This window comes from Pieris napi, chromosome 1, assembly GCF_905475465.1.
Source record: "Pieris napi chromosome 1, ilPieNapi1.2, whole genome shotgun sequence".
Classification (NCBI taxonomy): Eukaryota; Metazoa; Arthropoda; class Insecta; order Lepidoptera; family Pieridae; genus Pieris; species Pieris napi.
Window position 1 is genome coordinate 2,762,920 of NC_062234.1, and position 27,997 is coordinate 2,790,916.

A 27,997-nucleotide genomic window follows, 5' to 3' on the forward strand; every position below is an offset into this window, starting at 1 on the left:
CGAAACGAAAATTTGCAAACAAAAAAACCATATCCACAGATATGTCAAAATACTAATAAACATAGACAAGATCTATTGTCGATGGGTTAAAATAAACAATAACTTCTACTAAGAAGTTACATCTGTTTATCTCGAACAAACATTATTTTATAATAAACTCGCCCGTCCGTTAGTTTTTGCACTCATTAGGGTATAAAACGATTATTTTACGGTTCTTGAAAAAATATGTTTCCTGTTGATAATACAATGTTATCATAGTTAAGCGTTAACAATAATTAGTCTTGGATAAGTATATTTAACATTTTTATTCATGTGGATTGTTTTGTAATATTATCTCTTCTTGGCAACCACTAGATTAACGATGTTATACGAATAATCGTTTTTGCCGCGCGAATAAAAAGAAACTAACTCAGACAGAACAGAACTAATCTCAAAACTATGATAGGGACAATTACAGGTCAATGTTTCCTTAATCAACATATTTTTGTCCTAGGTGCGACAGACAGCCCCAAGTGCAGAGGCTGTTTCCTACAGAAATCCTCGGAGCAGCGACCTCCTTGAAGCCTGGGAAGTGACTTCTGTGCTTCTGGAAGTAGCTAGGCCGGCTTAATTCGCCAGGAGTTTACGCACAACGGAACGAGTTTGAGTCTAAGTGAGGAAACTGAGTCCACCAACCATGCCATGACTATCATATATATATATATCTATAGTAAAAATAATAATATTTCCTGAAAAACAACACATATCTACCCCATCATGATTTTCCATATGCCCACGGATTCAGTATATTTGTTTCTTCATACAGCAAGAAATATTACGAATTGAACCAATGAAATCACGACTAATAATATTCAATTTAGAGTACTACTAGACAATTGCCGCGGAGATGGGCAGTCAAAACATCTGAGTGCTTAGTCTACTTCCAGCCTAACTATCGTCAAATTGTCTCTTCCTCTGTGACACGTTGGTCACATGCTAAGGATGAATACACACGATACACCCTACTTACGGAATTTAAAAAATAAGATTTGGTTGGCAAATTTTTTGGTCAATTAGAGGACTCGTTAAACGTAAATTAATCAATAAAGGATTTAATAAATTTGACGAATAATCAAATGATCTTAATCCTTGGGATTGATTTGCTCCAGTTCAAACAATTTGTATGACTCAATACTTGGTGATTAAAAAGAGTGGCGGAAGGTTTCTTGCCAGTTCTTCTTACCCGCTCTACGCCTTTGTCTTTGCGTTGGTAGTAAATGTAAATTTACAATTAATTTAACTTCTTTTTGACGTTCATAAGTGTACTTGTTTACCTATATGAATAAAGATATTTTGAGTTTGACGCGCAAAAGCCCAGTTCACGACCCGATCCAGGGTAATGAAACAATAGTGGTATTCATTGTAGCTGATCAATATACCCCATTAACTTGAACAGGTTATAGTTTTAAGCCTCTTTTGTAAAGTCTATTGAACAAGAAACGAAAGTGATATAATATTATAAGCTCGATAAAACATTTACAAGGTCATATGTTGGACGAAATTGTTTGCGTTGTTTTAAATGCAAGGAAAACTGTGTGTGTTTATTGCTTGAATGATTGATGAGGTACCAATATTTTCTGTGCCGTAAAATTTATGATTTTTATCGGTATGTATTTAGGTAATGCAATACCCTTAAATAATAAAACAATGTTATAATTTTTTTTTTTATATTTTACAGTGTGAACAACTTGTAACCCGCTAACGGTTCATAAATCACAAGTTAACATTACAAAGTAGAGGACCTTGATCCGGAACAATTATTGTTCTTATCAGGAATTGCACTATATATTGAAAAAACATATAAATGTAAATACTAATATTTGTCATACGATTCTAATAATTGTTAGTAGTGCTTTAAAATATATTTTTTAAATTGACTATCGCTACCCTGCTTGACACTAAACGTTCTTTATTTACTTAATTTAATGAGTGAATACATTATGTCACGTAGAACGAGTAATATTTTCGCTCCCTCCAAAGTAGCTTAGAGCAAGTGGAAAATAAAAAAGGCTCAAAGAGTCTTCCTCCAACTTCGATTTTGTTCTCTTTGGAGTAGAGACTCTTGAGCCGTGGAGTTCACAGGCGCTCATTAAAGATTTAAGTTGGCGCCTGGTAGATAGTACTGGTGACCCCAGAGCTGGTGGTATTCTCGCTCAACGAATAAGTATCGCAATACAGCGAGGGAATGCTGCCAGCGTTATAGGTACACTGCCACAGGGACCAAACTTTTTAATTTGTTTTTATTAATTTTTAATTATTTTTATTAATACTATGTAGGTTAAGAAAATTGTAAATACTGTATTAAATAATGCTTAAATAAAATGCATAGGCCTAAGTCAACGAAGAAGAATTTGTAATAATAAAGACTAAAGTGTTCAGGAAGTATGTAAACTTAATACGAGATAAATGTCGAAGTTACCGTATATGTACCCTATGCCGGAACGCATAGATTGAGTGAAGTTCCGTCGCATCAAGCGGTGCGCGTACAAGATTGTTTCCTCGTTAGCTTACCAATTGAGCAGGCGTTCTTGGCCCGAGAGGGGCTCCGGCCAATTTAAAACATGTATCATTTTGTTACTAACATAGATAATATGAGCATTTAGGTATTTGACTGCGCATTTGTTGTAACAAAATGACTGGGATAGACAGCGTGAGGTCCCATTTTAGGGACCATATAAATACATATATATACTATAGAATACATTTTATATAAAATATCGTCATACTTATATGACATCTTTAAAGCTTACATCACCCTTAGCTTAGCTTTACCTTATACTCCAAGGCGTGGTCGCAAATTTCGTTCTAATTTCAAAAACACTGTTTCTCATAAGTTGTGTGTTTAATATATTGCAACCAAAACATTCTTACATATCTCGAAAATTCCTAAAGTTGCAACATTGTCGTTAAAACAAGAAACATCCAGACGCAACGGCGCAGTAAGCAATATTAGAAGTTGTATTGCAGAAGTTGCCCTAACGATATCTTGAGCAGCCAAAAAGATCTGGCCACCGGCCAAAGTACGATAGTACTCTTTAAAGACATGTTCTAAATTTAAAAATTGGTTACAACATAGAGCTTTTCGCATTGAAAATTATGGTTAAGAAATTATAAGCTACTATTTAAGTGTCTATGAAAATCGCAATATTTTACTTATTATATATATATGATATATTCCATAATATCTACTGTATACTATATCAATACATCATCACATTATTAAAATACATTATTATGTTATCAAATAAACATTAATTACAATGTTTCACGAAAACAATCATTAATAGAATGATAATTTTTTTCCAAAAGTTATTTCGATTTTTTAAAATATAAAAAAGTAGGAAGATCTTTGAATTTTTGGTCAATTATTATAAACCTTGATTGCCATGCTGATTATAGATTGTTTAGATATACTAGTAGCTAGCAAGCCACCTCTGAGAGTTATACATATTTAGCTCTCAGCTAAATATGTATATTCATTTGTTTAAATGTCTTGAACACTGGAAACATAATAATAAAATTTGTATGAACAACTTAGCAAAAGCCCGAGACGAAGAATGAGTCTAGAAATTTCCATGCATAATGTTGTTCTTGCAGTTGTAATAGTTGTTTCCAAGTCTAATGTCTAGTCGTAGCCCATAGCGCCTTGGGCTTCTTTATGAAATGACATTTGAAGACTTAGAAGATTACACTTCCCAGAACTGTAAACCAAGCACAATATTCCAATTATTTTTCAAGTTATACTTCTTTAGGCGCGTTATGAAAAATTTATGAGAGTGAAATTTGAGATGCGCGCGCACCGTGACACAAAATTAACAGAATGAAGTTGCCCACGGAAGATGCTACGGCATTGGACAAAATTTAAAAACAACATTCGACTAATAATAGAATTTATGTTACACTTAATGTAAGAGAATAATAATAAATATTAAATATTTATTTATTTAATTTTTCAAATGTAAACTGTACTTTATTGACTATATTGACTCCTTTTCCAGACTTTGATTATTTAATTGTAATCAATTATTTGCATGCAAAAACTATTTTTAATAATGCCAAAGAAGTATAAATTCTTATGCGCGTACATAAGTACACGCACCCTTTTTTCTATTTATTATTGTGTTGTTAATAAATATTAATTAACTCCTTAATGGTAATCAAACTTCTAAGCTTCCATAGCGGTCATAATCAGGTCATCCAATCCGCGAAAACGCCGGAAGTGAGTCAGTGACACTTGTCATTAATTAGCGCAAGATGTAGGATGTAGCAAAGGTTAAATCTATATTGTATCCTCGCACGCTTCCTACTTAAGCGCGTTAATTGTTTGTGTTCATTCAAATATAGCACGCGAACAATTGTCTGAAATTGGATGACTTGTTTCGTAATATGAACAGAGAAGACGTCATATCGCCGTTTATTTTTATAGGCCTCTGTTACCAGCGACTTTGTTTTGGACGCTCCACCATTATTTGCCCCAATTTTTGGGGGACTCACTTTTCTGAGTTATCAACGTGCTTGATGTAAATTGGGTTTATAATAACAATAATAAAAGCCCTTTATTCAATGACCTTTTAAACTTATGCTATATTTAACAGTAGTATCTTAAATCTAATTTACATTACGAAAATAATAATTTATTAGCAACCACTTTGGTCAGGTTGTCTGTCGACATAGGCCTCCCCCAATTGTTTCTACGTCTCTCTATCCTTGGCAGACCTTCTCCATCCTTTTGGTAGATCGTCCTCCCATCTTTTAATTTGACCACCATTCTATGATAAATGCGTATCCCATGATAATTATGTTCTTCTTTGCATTGTTATTTTTTTTGATTGGACAATTCACACCAATTGACCTAGTCCCATGCTAAGCTGGTGAAGCTTGTGTTATGGGTAGGTACTAGGCAACGGATATACATACATATTATAGAAAGATAGACATATAAATACATATTTAAACACCCAAGACACAACACCAAACGCTCATCACATCGATGTTTGTCTCAGCCGAGGATCGAACCCGGGACCCATGGATTCGCAGTCAGGGGTACTAACCACTAGACCAATAAGCCGTCAATTCTGTCATGTCTTTATAAAATATCTTTCATTATAAATTAGGTTTAAAGTAGTCTGGTTTCTTAACGATGTTTTCCTGAATGAGCAAATAATGAATTGTCATAGCCGTCATTCGAACGACCTTGGGTTTCATAATCGGCTAGCCACTTAACCAATACTATAAAAAAATCTGCGCCACAACCTTTTTAGGTCTGGGCCTCAGATTTCTGTATCTTTTTCATGATCATTTGTCAATCTAATAGGTAGGTGATCAGCCTCCTGTATCCACACGTCGTCGACTTTTTGTATAGGTCTTAAACTATGAAGATTACGTTTCTGTATGTGGAGTTCACAATAAGTATATCAGGCAATTCAATTAAACGGAAATGGAAAATGGAAAAACGGCTTTCTAAATAGGCTAAGTTTACAGTCGTTATACAAATAAATTTCTTTAAACTAATGTATATTCAACAGAACATATTTTTACCTGAAAGAACATAAACGACAATTCTAATTTTACAATTCTTTTAATATATAAACCCTAGTACCCCGGACAAATCATGTGTCTTAATTTCCATAGTTGACACATACCTACGGAAATAAAGACATACAGCTTATTTATATATTAGGTACTCTGTTTAAGGGCATTTCTCTTTAATTAATAATGCGGTTTAGTGATAGCTTTCAACTGAAGAGTACGTCATACTCTTATAAAGGAAATATCCTTAATTAATGAGTAAGCCAAAAGTGTTTAATTTGTGTAATTAAATTGAATGATGTGACATTATTTATATGATAATTTTATTTAAGACTTTAGAACTTTGCTGAAAAAAAAAGCAATAGGAAATAATTTCACTATACACACACATCTGTGATGTGAAGGACTACACATATGTTCGGCACAGAAGGCTATAGGGTCACGTTTAAAAAGATTGGAGGCATAACTTCACAAAGCGAGGCATTTTATATCTAAAAATGGCACTGTAATTTTTTAAGTCAGGGCCTCAGATTTTTGTATCTTTTTTGTGATCTTCTGCTTTTTCAAAGAGGCAAATAGGTGGTACTGTGTTGTCGACTTTAGAATCTCTTAGACCCAAAGTCGACGGCGGTTACGTCTGGATGCTTTCCTTCACTGTTATATCAAGAAAGTCTACTGGTGCACAGCCGAGGTTTGAATTTGTAGCCACTAGGCCTACACTGTCATAATAATACAGTAAATTAAATGACCTGTTAAGATGTTATAAACAACAGTCTAGATATTTTAAGCGCAAAACTTTAGCGCAGTCAAAAAATAAGCAATGAAAAATCAACGTGCACTTAGGTACAAGCCCCGCAAGGCAACTATTGCACTAGTTCATTAGCAAGTTATATAGTTTGAAAATTAAGAATTCCCCCATTCTTTATACCCACAAGTGTCTCTCGGTATCTTATTTTTCTTACAAATCAAGTACGTCATTACTGACTTGATGAATTGAGGTGCGGTGTGAGCGTTATTTGCGGATTAATGACATTTCTTATATTTTTTCTTATTCCCGACTTCTAATTAAAGCTTAAGAAGCGGGGTTACAGAATATTTTCCTGCCATTCAACCGCTGGATGGTCTTCAAACGCTTGTCGGACTTATTACCAGTTAATTTTTTTCGAAATTAAATTTAAATAATTTAACATATTTAAAACTGGCAACATGGTATCAATGCGATCGCTAGCGGCAACAAGCGTAAAAAATATTAATCCCATTCAATGATAGTTTGGGAAATTTGTAAACGTCTTTCAGGTGGAAGCATTTGTTTTTTATTTAATTATATCAACTATTAAATTAATGACCAAAATTAACAAATCTTATCCAAAATATATCCTTCCTAATTACCACTTCAAATGTTCTAGGTAGGTATTCAAATGGCGAGTTATTAATTAAATTGGCTGGAATATTTATTATCCTGTACGCGTTCAATGTTTTACTTATGTAGCCTCAGTGGTTGAAAAAAGTAACTTATGTGCATCTATTTCTTTTTAATTTCTTTAATGTAGACATTTCGTATTCCTAAAACAAAACCTTATTAAAAAATACCGTCGGTATCACCGTTACCACAACTGAGCGTTTCTTTAGGCAGTTTTGCCGCACCACTATGTGGAACCAGCTGCCCACTGAAGTATTTTCGAACCAAATCGACTTTCCTGTCCTTCAAGAAAAGAGCGTACCAATTCTTAAAACGCCGGCAACGCACTTGCGAGCCTTATGCCAATGTGAGTGTACACTGTACATGTCGGTATATTATCCTCCTATTAGGAAAAACACCTATGGATGTTGTAATACTTGCAAATATTTTTTCCTTGTATTTTCGTCCGATATAGGCATATATATTTAACGTTGTTTGAATTGTTTATTTATGAACAAAGATAATAGAACAATGATTTGCAAATAGGTATATTCAAACAACGCTCATCTAGAAGCACACTGCAGCTTCACCCCTTCGTCGTCGACATCCCCAGGTACCGCACTGTACGATTTGGTTCGTCGTTCCTTATAAAAACAGCAAGAGTGGAACTCCTTGAAGCGCTGGAAGGGGCCATCTACACTATGCAGTATGATATGGGTTTATTCAAGCGACGGTTGAACAGGTATCTCCTGGACAGACGTGCCCTCCATCAGGCCACATCTCACTTAACATCAGATGGGATTGTGGCCAAACATCTCCGACAAGTTATGTATAAAATAAACAAAAAAGTTGACCGTATTTCTAAATTATTTAATACTTATAAATTATGACTTAAATTGAGGTTAGTCAGAATTAGAAAAAAAACGCTGCAAATTTAATTGATTTATTACATATAATATTGCTTGGATTCTAAAATCAAAAGCCATAGACGGTAGCTTAGACAATATAAAATATCTAGTTTAATTCTAGACTAAGGTAAAACAATATTGTTTAATTGTTTAGGTTTATCAAATAGACCCAAGTGTCTACTAAACAACGTTTATCTTTGGGCCTAGTTGCAAGTTACAGGTCTAAGTCTGAAACTTAGGTAATAGAGCTTTATCTCCGATCTCAATTGCTGGGGCTGCACAATTTAAGTGCTAGATAAGATCATTTGTTACGAATTTAAGATTTCATGACCTGAGTTATTGAACTTTGATCTTGGTTTTATTAATACAACGTAACATACTAAGGGTAATTTTTGAGAGTGAGAGTTTTGTATGACTTTAAAACTCAAACTCAAAATAAATTTAATCATATACCAATTCAGGTACCAAGTACACTTATGATCGTCGTGAGTAAATTTACATTTACTACCAGTTCGCAAGTCAAGGGAGTAGACCGGGTAAGAAGAAAGAGAAACTCTACGCTACTCTTTTTAATCGCCAAGTTTTGAGACATGCATTGCTTGTAAGGCTATAAATATTTAAACCGAAGCAGATCCAGGATTAGGATGATTTAAATAATCGTCATAAAAAGTTGTTTATAAAAAGCTTTATTGATTAATTTAAGTTTAACAAAGGGTTTAAAAAAGAGTTATATAGCTCTTTTCACAAAAAGCGGTTAAGCTGTCACCCGAATAAACTTGCTCGCCAACTCACCATAAAGGCCGATTTACATTATCTTAGTGTTTAGGAGAGTGCTTTAGTACAACTTGAAAGGCAAGATCTTTAGCGTAGCGTTTACTAAAGCAAGTAGCGTTTACATGTTTCAACTAAAGTACTATCCTAAAGCACTCTCCTAAACACTAAGATAATGTAAATCGGCCATTAGACAGTATGTGAGTCGACTAAAACGTTACCTTATTGTAGAGCTAGAAGACCGTAGATGCTTCCCATGGGAAGTCACTCCACATCACAGCACCACAGAAAAAATTCGCTCATAGCCTTGGGGCTGATTGCAAATAACCGCAGAAAAAAATATATAGCTCTTTTCAGATTTCAAATAAAAAAATTAAATAAGGAAATTATTTTAATTTTCATAGTTCCTTAAATTTTAACGTGACTCAAATGTCACAATATTAAAGACAACAGAAGTTTAAGCTAAGTTATGTAGATAAGCGTCGTGTATTTGTTTTGTGTTTGTTAACCTAAACGCTGTAACCGCTGAACCATCATAGATAAAGAATTCAAAGCTCAGTAAACTGAGTACGTAGCGTAATAAAAATGCGCATCTTAAGACAGAAAGCGAGTCAAGTGTGAGCCCCGGGCGAACTCAAAGAGCTGGAAATTCAGTTCATTACCGTCTTACTGTCTCCTTACTAGTGATGTGCTTCTTTAAACGTCATTTTAAGTATCGATAGAAAAGCGTTTATAATTAAACGATGTTGAACATCTGGTAGCATCTATTGTTTAAACAAATTAAAAACATGTATTTCTATTCAACAACTTATACCTTTAATCTACCTGGAGATAGAATAATGAAAACAAAGAGAAAATGCATATTCCCATTGTAGCTATAATAATGATTATCAAGAAATATTCAAGCCTACAGGCTAGAACAAAAACCTCACAATCTCATTGACAACGCGAAGTGGAATAAAAAACAAGAGGAAAAATCACAAAAGATGTCGCCGCCTTATATCAACCGTGAAGAACAAGCGCTGGAAAGAAAAAAATAATTACTCAAAATAAATTTCAGCGTTCCGCGATTGCGGAGTCACTCGAACTATCATCGCATAGCGAGCGGAACAAACTACCGCCAAGTGTGTCGATTTCCAACGTCCTCGAGTAAAAAAAAATATTCTCGAGTCGCAAGTTCAGAGGGGGATGGGGAGGGTGGACCTCCTTAACTGGCGGACAAAAAGAATGAATAGATCCGCCCCTTACCGAATACACCGAGCGGTATAATTCATACTTACGACAGAACAAGGAGTTGACATAGACTTTTTTTTATCGATGTACTTAGGCGGAGGTTGCGTTTTTTCACACTTGCCTCGGTCTTGAGACAAAGCGATTTCTCTTTGAAAGATTCTTTTAAGTCTGTAGACTTTTACTGTGTTCTTTTTAAGATCTGCTCTGCGTTTTTACTCCTTGACTTCTTATCCTCATTTAAATGCCGAGTTAAAAAATATTTACATTTATTTTGTATTCAGATAACTCCGTAAGCCATATTTATTACTAGGATTAAAACAATAGTTGGTTAATGAGAAATTATTGCCGCATAAAAAAATAGTAATGCCTCTCTATCCCTTTCGCTAACAATAAATTACATAATAGACAAAGAAGATGGAGACACAGACAATAGCAAAAACTACGTTAAGCTCGTTTAATCTGTCATTTTCTTGAGCGCACTTTTTATTCACATGAATTACCTAGGTCTCAACTACTTGCCATTTAATTCATACTGCGACAGAATGGTATAATATGTCCAATGCTTTGTTAAAATCGATAAATATTTTTTAACTATTTTGGATTATTTGATGACGATTGCAGAACAAGCTTGTTATAGTTTCACCCCATATAACAAACACATAATTTGTGTATGTATAATGTAACAAAACATAATACATTGACATGCATTCCTAATTTATATAGATATAGATAGACTTTAAACAGACTACGCACTTTGTAAAGCTATAAATACGCACTGGCCAGTAATTATTCCAGCTTCGAAGCTTCGGAAGTTAAGATGCGTCGGTTGGCACGTATAATTTTTTCCACTCAGTTCGACCCCCTCACCCCAACCCTGTCTGTCAATCTTAACTACAAACCGGGTTGCTACAGGGTACACTAGTGGGCCTACATTTTTTTATTTTTTTAATAGGAGCTGAAATCTGAGAATCGATGCCGGAGCCTGATAGTTGAAGTAGTGCGTTTCAGAATTTTCTTTAAGGGAATTTTAATTTGATACTAGGGGTTTCTCGTTAATTATAGTGCGATAATTAATTGATTCCGAGTTGAATTGTACTAGTATATTTTTCACTTTACGTTGCAAGGGATTATAAAGTCTTATATTTGTATCAAATAATACTATTATTTTTGCTTATATATGTTGGCGTTCGTCTTCTATTTACTACATTACCTTTATAATATAAGTAACATATTAGTAACATATTTTGATGTGTTATTTAATTTAAGTTATTTATTTCGAACTTTCTTAATCTTCACGCATTTTGCATTGTTTATAAATCGCGATTTTAATCTGCGGTTTTTAACCAGTCGTTAATAACGTTGTATATTAAAAAATATACACTTTACGGGTAGAATAGATAAGAATATTTCTGATCATCCAGCAGTCTATCAGACTATGCCTAATAGTAATTATACTTCGAAGGAGGGTGTTAAAAATCGACGAAAACACCCTTGGCGGGGTAATCACGGCATTGTGGCTGATAGCTCAAATAGCAAGACCAGACAGACCAGGGGGAAGAAATAAAAAATATCCTCAAGCATACACGCATAAGTAGGCGTATGCTGCCGCTAAACTATGAACCCGGCAATTTTGCAGATTGTCATATTTTGTGCAAATCGTTTTTTACTTTAAATAAACTCTCCTTATTGTTATTTCTATTTATTATTGACAAAATCCAACAATTTCCTAGATCTCTATTTTTACGAAGTGTTAATAATATCTGATCCGTAACCAATAGTGACAATTACAAAATGGAATATATATTATATTATTATTTTTTATTCTTAAATTGCACATTTGTATTTTTTAATCTAGTTTGTTTTTCACTTTTAATTTTTAAGTTATTTTCTCTTTATCATTGTAATGTTTCCCTCTAAATGTGCACACTTATCATCGATGCACATACATGTATCTTATTTTTGTATGTCATATGTTCTCTATAAGTGTATGTGTTTCGTTAGTGTGCCTTTTAAAATAAATAATATGTATTCTGAAGTCACTTAAAATTTCATTAATTTTTTACCTACAAAATATACTTGAAAGTTATTCATTAACATTACAATGAAAAGACATGCATAATATAAGAAACATAACAATGAAAAGACGATAATAAAACCGGATAACCAATGCACTTGCATTGACCGTAACGTACAACTCAAGATGCATCAGCAAAGGGTTCCCTACGAACCACTACGCTGAACAAACTTACAACAGATAAGGGTCTCAAGTACCCCCCAAAAGGGGTAAGACGGCACCCCAGTCTATCTAGACTTTAGTGGAAGAAAAAATAGCGGGGGAAAGGGATAGCGACAACCAATCTCGCCTGTGGTTGACTAGACTCTACCTTATCGTTCAATTCGTCTTTATATAGCAAGTACTTTTTGTTGGATTCTAGGGCAGCCGAACAATACCTTTGATTAAAACATTCAAATTCTTGTGTGCGCCGGATTATTGTGCACTTTTTATTAAAACCTCCCAGACGTAACAATTCCCAACAATGTGTGGAAGAAATTTTAACAGTTTAATTTTATGCACGAGATATTTACGAATAATGTTTTGTCTTATAAGACTTGGTCCAGGGTTTTTCTTAATAAGGAAATTTTAATTTGATACTAAGGGTCTGTCTATTTTGTTTGTACGCTTAATTATTACATTAAAAATAAATCAGTGGCGCTATAAAATTTTTAGGGTTCATCCTTAGATTTCTGTATCTGTTTCATGATCATGTCAATCTAATAGGCTAGTAGCTGATCAGCCTCCTGTGCCGTCGACTTATTGGGTCTAAGGCAAGCCAGTTTCCTCACGATAATTTCCTTCACCGTTGGAACGAATGTTTAGCGCACATAGAAAGTACATTGGTGCACAGCCAGTGATCGAAAATACGACCTCAAGGATGACAGTCGCACGCTGAAGCCACTAGGTCAACACAGCTCAAATTTATACATTTTAATTTCAACAATTATTGTATTCCTATATATATTAGGTCTAGTAGATAATATGTTTTTGCTTTTTATAAACATTTGTTTTTTAACAATGATTATTTTATTTCATTGAATTATATCAATACTCTATTGGAAGCAATCATATTTATAAATATGATTGGACGGCTATATAGATTTTGTATAAACGGGCAAGGGAACGGTTAAATTTACATTACACTTACAACGCTAGGAGGCTAATGAGTGTAGAAAAGCCTTCTAAGAAATACACTGTATTCTTGAAAAGCTCTCACATTTGGAGTGGTGCTTTAAAAACGTTGTAAAATTCGGAAAGAATTTCTACTTTCAATTTTCTACTTGTTAGTTTTGAAAACCTTGATTGCGTAGATTAAAATAATTGCGATAGGAAATTAAGAATACTTGTTGTTTTGGAAGCGACAGAGTAAACAGCAAAGCGACCCCATGGCTACGAGATTTCGCCAATAAAACTAGAAAGGAGCCCGTCGTGTTTGTCGAACACTAAGATTTAATTGAAAATGTAATTATACTATTTTTATTTTACGCCCTAAACGAATTCGTTTGTAAGTTTTGCGATATTATTTACGGACGCTGCTTTCGGCTGGTTTTTTTAGTTCATACAAACATTTAAAAATAAGGAATCCTTTTTTAGAAATATCTTAAAGTACATGGAATTAAATTGATTTGACTATAACTTTGATTGATTAGTGATAGTAACAATAATTAATAGATTTTGGCGACACTTTTCAGTTGTCAAAAGATACAAAAAAAATTGGCAAAATAACACGAAACTAAAATGCAAGTAAATCAGTGGCGCTACAACCTTTTTAGGGTCCGGGCCTCAGATATCTGTATCTGTTTCATGATCATTTGTCAATCTAATAGGCAAGTAGGTGATCAGCCTCCTGTGGATGACTTACGGAATTTTTGGTTCAAAAGCAAGCTGGTTTCCTCACGATGTTTTCCTTCACCGTTCGAGCAACACTGCTCTCAAACTAGTCACAGCAAAAGTGTATATTCTCATTTTTATTGATATTGCAGGTATGTTGAAAATATTAACAGTAGGTTGAGGAACAAAAATGGCCACAAAATATTAAGGTGACACAACCACTAATAAAAAAGTTGAGGTCATAAAAACAGTAATAGTATTCCTTTTGTTAAAATCCTCAAGTTAGCGGGCGATGCTCTAATTATTCCCACAGTGGACCATACTAATATTGTATTACATTTGCATTGTTTCGCTATTGTTTTGTGATTTCTAAATCTTACCGCTTTTCACGTACATTCGCAAAGAAAATTGTGTAACATATTTCGTGGTCTAATTCGTACACTACTAAAAGCTTCGTGATAGCGATTCCAATAATTCGATAGGAAATTTAAATATTACCTTAGAACCAGTTATATAGGACTTAAAAAGACACGATTTTCTTCCATTTGGAGAAGAGATACTTGGGCCGTGGGGGTCAAGTTCACAGGCGCTAATTAAAGATTTAAGTTGCCAAAAGTACCGGTGACCCCAGAGCTGGTGCTTTCCTCGCTCAACGAATATCAATACAGCGAGGAAATGCTTAAAGGTACTTCCACAGGGTCCAAACTTTTTAAAATTGTTTTAATATTCTATTTATGAATTTTTAATTATTATTATGTTGGTAAATACTCTATATTTGTGTGTCACACACTATCAAACAATCGTAACAAATTAACTAGAAAGATGGTTAATTTATCGTGAAACAACATTTCGCGGTAAAGGATATTTGTGCATGAGCGTACTAACGCTTGGCTAACCTCTTGGCTGTGAACTTGATACATGACATTGTCTGCCCTTTCACGCTTGTACATTCTACACACCTTTTGTATGATGCTTTCTTTGTGAAGATATTCCGTTTCGTGTAACGGAGCTTGCGTTCTTTAAGAATATCTCATAATCTGACAAAAGTAATGGTCTCAAGGTTAACCGCTACTGAAATGTTTGGGTTTTGCATAATTTTTTTATAAATTCCTTTTTTTTCTCTAAATTCAATACGCATTGTTTAAGCAAAAGTTGATCTTTATTCTAGACTTTAAAATTAAATTTATTTACATAAAATATTGATTTATTAGTGAAGAAATTAAATTGAATAAAATGTTTAAATTTTGTATACAATATTTTTAAAATTACTTTTCGTTTTTCTAAATCCAATACGCATCGGTTAAGCAAAAGTTTATCTTTATTCTTATTATAAATCTAGATTTTAAAATCTATTTTTGTTTATATTAAATATTGATTTATTAGTGAAGAAATTATATTGAAAACGTTGAGATTTTGTATACAATTTTTAATAAATTACGTCTCTCTATATTTAAAACAATGTTTTCAAAAGCAGACCATTATTCTAGATCTAAATTCTCTATTTCGATCTTCGATCTCATTATTTTTTTTTTTACATTAAATATTGATTTATGCTCTCGTAAATGTGTTCTTAAATTTAAAAGATTCGTTAAAAATAATTTATAAAAATCAATATAACTCGCGAAAACAAATAGTGGCGCACTCTGGTGTTTAACCGGCGTGTCTCAAGTCAACGCAAATGAGGGGTGATACGGTAATGAATAATTAATGTGCACACTTTTCTCGCCAATTATAATTACGTAAGGAAAGCAATTATGAAGCCTGTGACTAGGCGTCGGGTAAGTGAAAATTTACATATGGGCAAATATATGTCTTTGGTTTTTACATTTAATTTCAACTGCACGCCGTTATATATCTTAGGCACCTGAAAATAAGTCACGTTTTCGCATAACTTGGAATGTATTTGGTGAGAAACAATTTCTTTAGAATTTTATGATATTTTAAAGTTTCGTCGTAGTTCTTTAGACTAATAAATGCTGTTTTAGACATGTTTTTTCTTGTAAAGAACTCTTATTATCAATGAAAATATGTACCTCATTCTCACACTTAAAAGTTTATGTTCTCTCCTGTGAGACTATACAAAGATGTAAATTAAATAAGGTGAATGTCCTTAGAAACAAAGGAATCAATTTTAGTGATTTGTTTGGAATTATTTTTATACGACTCCTTTGGTAATTGAAAACAGTCAATGCGGGAGACTCTTCGCATCGCCCATAAATACACCTTTATAAGAAAGGACATTGAAAAACTCCCGCCATTTCTGTATTAAGTTTTGTGTGTGCGCAATGCTTTTAAGTGCGTCCATTATTTTTATGTAAGTACTAATGAATTTTTATTAAATAAATTGTATTTTTTTTTAAATTATGAGATAAAGTTATTTGTTTGAAAATATTATAGAATCCTTTTGATAATAAAATTAATGGTATAACATAATGACACGTCTAATTAAGAACAATGCCTGCGCGTGCGCATACTATACGCGGGGCGGGAGCGTCACGCCTTACGGGTCCGGAAGCGGCGGCCGGACGGACAGATTGTCGAGCCCCTGATACCTTCCGGTGGGAGCTAAGTCAGGGGTCACAGCGGTAAGGTACAGTACGGGAGTACTTGTAAAGATTGTTGGTGAGTCATACATTCCTTATTTGTTTAGCAAATTTCTACTAATTATTTGTGTGTGTTACCTGATTACATTTGATGAAATAACTTAGCTACCTATTTTATCAGAATAATAATTTAAACTATACAAAACAAAACTATTCGATTTATCGACTGTCGATTTCTTTTGAACCGCAAAGTGTTGGTGCAGCTAAAGCCATAAGAGGTAGCGATTTCAGCCCGCGGTATCTCATGATAGAGGCCACAACCGAAGGTCGTCGCACCCTGATCTTTAGCACGGAACGATTGGCAGTGATCCTCTTTTTATTGAGCTCGTCATGCCGTTGTCCGTGACTCATATCAGTGATTTATCGTCGCTTAACGAGATGATATCTTTGACAAAATCCCAACTGGTTTGATTGCAACGCCTAAATGTCTAGGGGGGCTGATGAAAAAAACAAAAAAAAAAATATTTCTTTTTGTTTTGTTTGGAAAAGTGCAAGAAGTGCATAACCAAATCTTATAAAAAATTATAGAATCACCAATCTTAATCTAAAATAATAAACTAAAAAGCTAATCTCACGGATTCATGAATTGCGATGCAATACAAAAGAATAAGGAATACAAGTATTTAACGCTTTCATTCACCTTTAATGTAATATTCTCTATATAATAATAGCATTTTAATTCAGATACTTTAACATTTAAACACAATTATATTTCTATCTCCTTTAAGGTATCTGTGTGTCCTTTTTTGCCAAAGTACCACCCGCCGTTTCCCTTATTTGGTCTATCCACCTTCTAAGTATTTTTTTTATATACGTCACAAATCCAAATCTGTTTTGGTATCATAAGCTATAATGATATCATAAAAGTCCTAATGAATCTAATAAAATATTGGTTGTTTGTAAAGTAGGTTTACGATCGAGATGTTTACGTGATAACGTCTTATTGGTGATATAAGTTTTTGGGAAGTAAGGAATTAATGAAGATAACAATTTTTTCAAATTTTAAATTACATCTATCGTTTTATTCACACTTTTGATGATAAATTTCGGATGTAAAATGACAAGTTTACTTATTCGACTATGATATACATTTTTCTTCATACATTCACGGAATGACTGGCAGCGCTCGAGATGAGACGGGAGATCGGTCCGTCTCTCTCTCGTTATACCTGCGATCGCGCTCGTGAGGTTTTGGTGTGACACAAGTTTCTGAACATGTCACCCGACTAAAACGATTTTAAAGACGTTATCACGTCAAAAGCAACTTAATCAAATACACGGTGTAACATATCTTTATTTAACCACAAAGGATGGGCATTGTAAACAATAGCTACTCTGTGGCAAGGGTCACTGCTTACCATAGAGTATTTATGTCAACTTAGGCCGGTTCTCACGACACACGCTACCTTCTCACGCGCTCGTCTTACACTTCCTTCCTGTCGGTACACTACTGAATTATGCGTACAAATAATTTTATAATATAATACTTTTAGATTAAGAATCTAAGACATTTTTATAGCACTAACTAAAAAGACTTCTCAATATTGAAGTATTAATACATTAAAATGTATCTTTGACCTGACCTTTCTCTTCGCTAATACAATTATGACGAAGTGTCGAAGGGTCACCGACTCTTAACGTCTTGCATCGGAAGGGGTCACTCAGGACACCGGGGTGATAATCGCCTGGTGCCTGGGAACTACTCCTTCCGGACCCCACCCTCGCACTTAAGTGACAAATCTTTTTTTGATTGTGAGAACTATGCCGCCGGAACTATTGAGCTGAATAGCTTCTCGGATACGGAAATTGTCAGAGGAAAGTAGGTGCTTGTATCGATTATGTATTTAGAAGTTCTATGCTAACGTTGAAGATATCTCCCCCTTATAATTATTACAACACGTTAATAGAGATGAGATAGCTTTTGTTCATTCATTAGGACGTAATTATAATTACAACAAACGATAGATACATTAGAAACAGAAATTGTATTCAAAATTTGGATTTTATTAAATTAATGAAACCACCAAAGATAACTATTTTGAAAGAAAATACGTGTCTTATAAATTTTTTTTTCTATACATCGAGGAAATTATGTAAAATTTGGCACAAAAGTAAAACAACGCAAACCGTGGGAAAGTGTTTAAAATAAAAGTGTCCCATGACCTGTTTGCACTCAAGACAAGGGCCCGTGGGACGTTGGAACAATACTCCACAACCGCAGCCACAAAGGAGCGAGAAAAGAAAACGCAAGACAATGGGTACAACCGCCGTATTACTTTGCACTTTATTTAAACCTTCGATACATCCGTTTAAACAGATCTTTACTAACATTAAATAATTGTGTTTGAACACCCTAACCTTAGAAACTACTGGTTCGAATTTAATAACTCTTTTTGCGTTGGATAGTTCATTTAGGAGAAACTGCAGTGCACCTATAATATAACGAAATCCTGGCGTTTTTTTTGACGGGCGAATTTTACAATAGTTATTAATTTACATAACAACTGAAATTATTGTTGATGTATTTATTATTTTTTCAAATTTTATATATAGGAATTAATATCGTAAAAGTTAGATAGTTCGTCAGGCACAGCTGATAATTTGCCTATTAGTTCGACAAATGATCATGAAACAGATACAGAAAGATCCAGACCTAAAAAGGTAGCGCCACAAATTTATTTTATTTTATTTATGTATATATATTAATTAGTATATAAATACGCAGCGTTGAATAACAAATTATAGTAATAAACAGATTCGTTAGTACGAAACAATAACGGTTCGAAAGGTGTTCCGCGATAGTTTTCGTTAATTTAACGGACAAGCAAGCTGTCGCGTGGTCTACCGGTAGAGTCCAGATGGTGCCTTATTTTGTGAATTATGCCCTATTTTCTTTTTATAGTTGAATAGTAGGTTTCGCAACGAATTATAGACTAAGTAAAACATATATATATAATATGTCAATAATAAATTTGTTTATTTTTATAGAACACCGCGGGAAAATAAGGTTTTCTATGTAAGATCAGCATCAGTAAAAAAGTGATTACATCTTTAATTAACTTTACGCAGTTCCACATTCGAAATTCAAAACTATCGCGTCATGCCAAGAAGACGATGAGTAGACATATTCGAAATTCGAATTTCTTGAGTTGATTGGGTCCGAGTTTTTGTAGCGTACTTCCGCGGTTTTAAGTGACGTGCACGCACGAATGGCTCTCTAGAAATTGATATTTGGCTTCTTGGTCTATTAGAGCGTCTGTCTTCCGCTTCTCTATGGTTATTGGCGCGTGTGTCCCTTGCTTTATTATTTTTTTTACCTTAATTGCTTCATTTTTGATAGATAATGATGGATAGGATGTTAAATTCTATTAAGATGTTATGCTCTATTGAAAATTACTTTAAATTTGATATTGTTTTTTATGTAATGATTAGCTATACTTTGTTGTAAAATGTAAATATATGTAAGTTCGTGTTCAATCAACGAATTAATTACTATTTAACCAAATTGCAGCAAAACAAATAGGTTTGTAGCAATCACATCATCACGCGTACAAAATCAAATAAAACTCATCATTTTATTGCTAAACGAATTATCTATCGAAATTTTAAGCTCGCGTCGCGTTGCGTCCGCTTATTCAAACAAAATACCGACCAATCACGATTTTGTGAATTTGAAATTTGTTAAAGCCCCCAGTACTACAGAAAACCAATACCGCGTATACGTAGCTACGTAAAACTACGCACAGGCTAAGCTAACCCGCGCCTGTGTGCGTGCACACACTGACCGCCGCGTATAGATACCTACTCACACAATGCGATATTGCAAATGGCCTAGTCGAATGTATTCGTTCGCCCGGCGGCCGCTGGGGGGAGCCTGGGGGGAAGATGCGTTTTTGTGCACATCTCCTCTCTTTACCTACGTTTACTGCTAAATATAAGTGCGTAACTGATAGGTAATAAGGCCTATGTGTGCGTGCTATTCAGCAACGTCCGTTCGAATCCGGTTTTCGAAATTTGAACTTTTAAAACAATGCATTGTTTTGAACATGTTGATAATTCGGCGGCGCTGTTATACGTTAGGTATTATTAGTGACAGTGGCAGACTAAGTGGCTGGCTCCATCGGTCTCCGAGTTAGGCACACCTGACTGGGCTCGGTGTTGAACCGGCCGAATGGAAAGCAACATAAAAGGACGTTTACATCGTCACTAAAGAAAATAAAAAAAAATAAAAAACGCTTTCGTTCAAACAGGCTTTACGTTGAACCTGTTAGATAAAAAATCCACGACCAAATGTAAACAAAGATTAACATTCCATAATCTAATGTTATTTAGGATATCGGGTTTTTATAGATTTAAATATTACTTGAACTGATCGGTTTAATTTCGTTTTTATCGACTGTCTTTTGTTATTACAATTTACATTACTTCATCGAATGTTACACAGCAATCGTGGTAAGCGAATAACTGTCACAGTTGACAGCTGACAGATGACAGGTTAATAATGTAATGACAATGTATTTATTTAAACGAATATAGACTGTGTTGCATATAAAACAAGTATTTATTTAACTTTTGCTAATTTATCCACAAATTGACAGATTAGTTCCGTACGGTTATCTCGCCAATTGGCGTGACCACAGACTAAAGCTATTGTCAAATTCGGTGAACCAGATCGTATTTAATTAGTCCTAACAAACCTCACATCGATGTCGTCAATTTATTTAGATTAACAGAACAACACTATCTGAAAAAGGGTTGTCAAGAGTAACTTTTTGCAACGCTAATATTGTCTTTGTCTAGTTGATCACGACTACTTTAATACACTTGCAACGACAATTTATAATAATAAATAGTATCACAAAATAGTAGTAAATGTTATTAACATTTAATTTAATTAAATAGTTATTGACAACAATAGATTAAGATCTCTCTGTAACAAAGTGTGAATTTACTTGTTCTTCTCATACCGATAATTACTCAAAACCCTAAAAAATTAAACAAATAATTATACAGACTACAAAAATATACAAACATAATGGCAACCCTACTGCCAACTCAAAGCGATACGACGATGTCCACTCCTTTTACAGGCGCTCGAATTTTCACACACACGCGCGCATTTTCCGTACCTAGTTGTATAAAATTTATGGCGCACACTTTTGCAGGCTATAGCATAGATTTGTGGGGGGGAGGTGCAGTTGGTCAGCCATTTCGCGTCGACTTGATTTACAAGGGCTGTGCGTGCCGGTGCTAAGATTGGATAATCTCTGCTATGTGTCATCGGTACTTGTTTTTGAAATTCGAACTTTTTTGAAAATCGATTTACAATTTTTTTTTATTAACAGAGCAAAGACAAGCCTTTGTGTCCGGAAAGATCGTTATCTGTAGCAGAAACTTTGCTTAAAAATAAACCTTCGCTCTTCTATATTGCTTTAGAAATCTTACAATGACCCTTTATACATAAATGAATACAAAATAAGCAATTGGTTTTGAAATTCGAATATTTTTGAAAATCGATTTATTTTTTTAGACAGAGCAAAGACAAACCTTTGCGTTCCAAAATATCGTTATCTATAGCTGTTCGAATCTTTGTCTATAAAAAAAGCTTTAGCTCTTTAATATTGCTTTAGAAACCTTACAATTACCCTTAATACATAAACGAAATATAAAATAGGCAATTGGTTTTGAAATTCGAACTTTTTTGTTTAATTTTTTTTTAGTCACAGAGCAAAGACAAATCTATTCGTTCGGAAACATCTTTAGTTGAATATTTGTTTTAAAAAAACTTAGCTCTTCTATATTAGAAACCATTGAAAAGTTTATACATACATAAAAACAAAACAGCAGCAATCATTTTGACATTGATAAAATCGTTTTTCATTAACTCACCAATTAGATATGAAAATCTCCAATTAATCACTAAATAAAGTAACATAATCAGTCTGGCTTTCATCGTTTAAAAACGTTTGGCCGCGGGGGCATTGCGAAATGCACGTTAGGGTGGCTAGGGGTGGTAGGGGTCAGCGAGCTGTTTGTCTATCGCGTTTTCCATTCAACGGCTGAATTTCCCGAAGCCCGCTGCGATTCACCCCATCCTCCTCGTTGTATTTTTATTAAAGGAATTATAGCGTCTAGGTACCTATCTGATTATTGATTAGTTCGCTTAGCTTTTTTGCGTGTGTGTAAACATTATCTGTATTTCGATGTCTGTTATGTGTGACTTTCATTACTTACGTTTTATTTAGCGTTCGATGTAAGCAATAAATAAAGTAGTCAAATCTTTTTAGGTCTGGGTCTCAGATTTCTGTATGTTTCATGTTCATTTGTCAATCTAATAGGCAAGTAGGTGTTCAGCCTCCTGTGCCTGACACATGCCGTGTCTAAGGCAAGCAAGGTTTGCTCACGACGTTTTCTTTACCGTTCGAGCGAATGTTAAATGCGCACATAGAAAGAAAGTCCATTGGTGCACAGCCGGGGATCGAACTTACGACCTCAGGGATGAGAGTCGCACGCTGAAGCCACTAGGCCAACACTGGTCTGTTAGTATGTAAGCAATAATTATTGTAAAATTGTTCAATTTGAAATATTATAATACTAAACTCTACAGTATTCTTAATAGAACAGGAAATGTATATACGCTTAGATTCACTTTTGGTATGTCACATTACTATGTCACATTTAAAACATCCATAGACATCCTTAGGAATATAACGGATATAGTTACAATAGGTTCTAGTTGTTCGAATCGTAACTGCAACGCAATGATACGAGATACCATCGCTTTTGGTGTTCGATATTCAAAACCCCGTTGTTCTTGATTAATGTTCCGTTTTATCGGTTTTTGTTCGCCATGTTTGATTCTATACAGTTTAAATTTCGAACGGGAAATCTTTTCTCAAAACCTTCCGAACTAATCCAATTGACCGCGGCATGTATAGAGTGATTATTTAAATATTCGTGTACTGTTACGATAATATTATGTACTTTATATAGTAACAAACCTAGGTACAATTGTGTCTGGTCTACCACGAAATTTGCTTGAAATATTCATAACTTTTGAAACGCGCCTGAAAGCTGTGATGTAGATAGTTATCGCAACCCTATACCTACACCCTTTTCCATCCACACTTGTAAAGTAATACATTTGGTTGGAATATGAATTTTATTTATTAGTAATCTTATAGCTAATACATCCATATAATAAAAGAAAACATAGACAATACAATGCCAAAACAGATTACACGATATATATATTATAAAGTAAAAATCTATATTGTTACTAAACAAAGTCAAAGTCTTCCCGCCTCTTCAAATATTTCCTGACAGGTGAGGTGGAAAATATCATGGAACAATTGCGAATCAATGTCGCATTATAATTACCAATAAATTGGACGTTATAAAAGTACAGTAACAATTATTAAATGATTATATTAAAAATCTTTAAAAACCTTCATACAAATATATAGAAACTTTTATATTATATGCCGAGTACAAAACGATGCCTAATATTTTATTCCCGCTTAACTATGCCATGTATAAAACATAAATTAGTTCAAGAGAACTTAAAAGGTAGAGTATTAAAATACGTTTTTCGGTTAGTGCGAGAAAATAAAACGAGTTTTGCAAAAATTTTTCCAACGAGCATAGGCCTCGGTTTTTGTATTAAATATCATTTCAAAGAGAATTTACGCTTTTACAATTGTATGAAAAGTCTGAAGAAAAGCTTCGGCCATATCTTTGTATAACAATAAGTAAACAATTGAACAAAACGTTGTAGTAATTTTCAATATTGCCCTCTGTAAGGCTCGTTTTCGTTACAGTATTCTGCGTAAGTTATTAATATAAGTGACTACTTAAGTTTTTGAAAATCGAATTTTTGAAGTTATATTCTATTATATATTATATGCACGCGCACACCGTCACAAAAAACCGACACCCTGAAGTTAGCATAGTCAACATTTTAGAATAAAAAATGTCATTTTCTTTAATTATGTAGATTTTTTTTTTTTTGTCATATTTAAATAAACTTTATTTAACTAGATAATGCGTTATAAGAAAACTTTCAATGTAATTAAATAACTTTTTTCTATTGATAGAGTCGCTTTTTCTACAAACGTAGAATAAAATTTTTGAAAAGATTTATAACTTGTTACGCCAAAGAATTATAACTTCTAATGCGTGTACATAAGTAAACACACGTTTTTTTTTATTCAGTGTATAGTTAACATGATTGAGAAGCTTTATCGCTAACAAGCGATCTCTTTCAGGCAACCCTAGTAAGGGAAATACTAAGGACAAGAAGTGCATCTAAAATACTAAACTAAAATTAAAGATCTCAGATTTCTGTATCTGTTTTACGATCATTTGTCAATCAAATAGACAAGTAGGCAGCCTATGCCACACGCCGTCGACTGGGTCTAAATCAAGCCAGTTTCCTCACGATGTTTTCCTTCACCGTTCGAGCGAATGTTTAACGCGCACATAGATAGAAAGTCCATTGGTGCACAGCCGGGGATCGAACCTACGACCTCGGGGACGAGAGTCGCACACTTAAGCCATAAGGCCAACATTGCTCCTATCTAAATATATAAAGTAACAATGAACATATACATACATATACAGATATAATGCTGAGCCAGGGCCAATAACAACCACAGCACACACGCATTACACGAAACGAACCGAAAGGAAAAATGGAAAAAAAAGTTTTTTTTGATATCTCTCATTATATTTTTTTCATTTATTATTGTTATTTTGTGTGTTTGTGTTTGTAATAAATGTTACGTCTATGTCAATGTCAATAAATCACCGGAATAAAAAAAAAACATTTCGTTTCAGAAAGTTGTCAATTAATAAAGTTATATTGAAAAATGCTTACCATTAATATGATTTTATACACCTATCCGAAGTGAAACTGCCCGTGGCGCTCCGCTGACTCTGTAACAGACAAACAACTTCCTTTACTGAAAATGTATTGAAAAAGATCGAAAATCATTTTATTTCACGAGAATTCCTATTGGGTATTAGCACGAAACGTCCGTTTTAATTAATATTATTTGAATTCCGGTTTTTCCTTTGTATAAATGTGTGGATTATGCTCTTCCATACTTTCTACGTAGGTCGGATCATGAAAGAATGTCATAAGTGAAATATTAGACACGTAGGTTAGGCTTAACGTGAAGACTTAAGTTTTTAGTTTAAGGTTGCTGATCTCGTAGTTTGTTTATAAGCGGACAATGGCGCGATTAAGTGCAGCCTCCTGGGTATGGAATAAGGATTTAATAAAATAAAACGTGTGTACTCGTGTACACGCGTTAGTCGTTATACTTCTTTGGCGTAACAAGATAAAAATCTTTTCAAAAATGTTATTCTACGTTTGTAGAAAAAACGACACTAACAATAAAAAAAACTAAAATATTGACTATAGCTAACTTCAGGGTGTCGGTTTTATGTGACGGTGTGCGCGTATCGTAAAAAGCATCGCAAATCATTGTCCCTAACGCGCCAAAAGAAGTATAACTTCAATAAAATAAGTAATCAGCGGCGCTTCAACCTTTTTAGGTCTAGATTTTTGCGTATGTTTTATGATAATTTGACTAATAAGCAAGTAGGTAATCAGCCTCCTATGCTTGACACACCGTTGAGTTTGTTTGAAATTCCATTGTTGCACAGCCGGGGACCAAAGCTACGACCTCAGAGATGAGACTCTCCTATTCCGCAACATTAAAACAAGTTGACACAAAAGACTTCTTAAGCTAATTCGAACCTCACCACTTTCCTATTGATAATCCTTATCGATAAGAGAAAACAGAATCAATACGGGCTAGCACGTGTGAGCCCACCCGCGGCGTGCGCGTGCGACGCTTTTTATAAGGATCTTAGACCCGTATTAGAACATGATAAATCGATACTGATTAGCTCCCAGACAACAATTTCACGAATATGTCGAACAAAATAAGAATTAAAACAAAACTGTGTTATTTAAAGTGATTTTATTTAATAAATTACACGATATTGTTATGTATTTGTATGAATGTGAACAAAAAAGCTGTTGAAACCTTAAAGTAATAAGCTGTGGATACGAAGAAACTACATGTAATAAATCTTTATGAAAAGAAAACCAGGTGTAAGGCGCGCGTAATATTGCCACTTAAAGGCTAATTTTATTGTCGGCGCAATGTTGGTGCCCCTCAATCACCGGAAGTCATTTGTGATACTCAAACTGATTCCATATTTGAATCAATGATGCATCTGACATCTGTTAAAGGTGGCCTTTTGAGGATTCAAAAGTTCGCGGAGATAATATGTTGCAACCTTTAAACACACATTTTGTATTGTGTACATAAGTGTTTGAAAAACCTGTTTTTAATTGAAATTATAGACACAGAAACAGATACAGAAATTTGAGTCCCAAACCTAAAAAGGTTATAATGCCACTGATTAAATACAGTTTGGTGTGTTAGACTGCCTTTATGTTGACAAACAAACAAACAACTTATTTTATATTAAATGAATACAATTTATATATGAACGCGATTAACGATCGATCAAAAACGATTTTAACAGTTATAAATAGCCATTCCTGAGAAGGATAGGTATATGTAAATTGACTAAAATATAACGTGTGAACAGTGAATTATTTTAATTATTATTAAGCCATAGGCTTAGGCCAAGCAATCCTCTCGATATTTATAAACTAATCAATTCATTGCATAATAACAATATATCTTTGAAAACTCTTATATATTTCCGTTCCAAATTAATCCTTACGTACTGTCTGTTTAGAATCTAACTCCGTTCACTCAAAGAAACAGTAAAAACGAATACACATTAATATTTATTTGCGAAATGCGGGCGCAAGGAGTTCTTAGCTACTTGAACTACAATGGGTCACGGAATTGGTCTACTTGTCCCAAATTACCGCTATGTCCCGCATCCTTGCCGGGGTGAGACATAAATTAACTGCTTTGCAGAAACACGCCGGAAGAACTAATTTCTTTTGTGCAGCGCTTTGAATTGACAAGTACAAATACCGTATTGTAGATGTTTTGAATTTAGAATGTCGGCTTTCTAAATTTAAAATATTTCAAGTAATGTTCTCATTTTAAAAAACTACTTGTGGCATTTTAATATCGTAATTACACGGTTAGCTTACACGTGCCATTGAAAAAAGTCACATAAACAAATCGCTATCATACAATTCAACTAAATTACACGTTATTCAATTTCTTAAGCCCTTCAGTTATCAGATTCAAACCGCAACCTGTCAAAATATAAAAAAAAACATAACGAGCATTTAGGGTGAATACACACGCCCACTTGCAAGGAGGTGACGTCACAGGAAGTGACGTAAGAAGGTCGGCTGTCTTGAATGGGCACGCACACTACCTTAACCAAGTTCCTTACTCACGTACGAGTACGTGTGAATGAACGTACTAGCGTTTATCCTGATCGTATTGTCTGACATTGAGATTGACGTTTAGTGGACAAACAGGAGTTGTATGCGAGACAAGGCTAATTCTGTACGTAACGGATAGCATATTAAAACTTTCGCCGGGAACTAGGAATTACTAATGAGCAAACGCCAAATTCACATCACTGTCATATTGTCTCGCTTGACCGCGTCTAG

At 34.1% G+C, this 27,997-nt stretch overlaps 1 protein-coding gene across 3 annotated transcripts in view; it reads right to left on the reverse strand.

Moving 5' to 3' along the window:
- LOC125049012 (homeobox protein prospero) overlaps nucleotides 1-27,997 on the reverse strand; it is a 92,098-nt gene that overhangs the window by 31,478 nt on the left and 32,623 nt on the right. For all 3 annotated transcript variants that reach the window (XM_047648017.1, XM_047648023.1, XM_047648010.1), the window contains one exon: nucleotides 25,247-25,305. The gene's annotated coding sequence lies outside the window, so the exon portion shown is untranslated. The remainder of the gene's footprint in view (nucleotides 1-25,246; nucleotides 25,306-27,997) is intronic.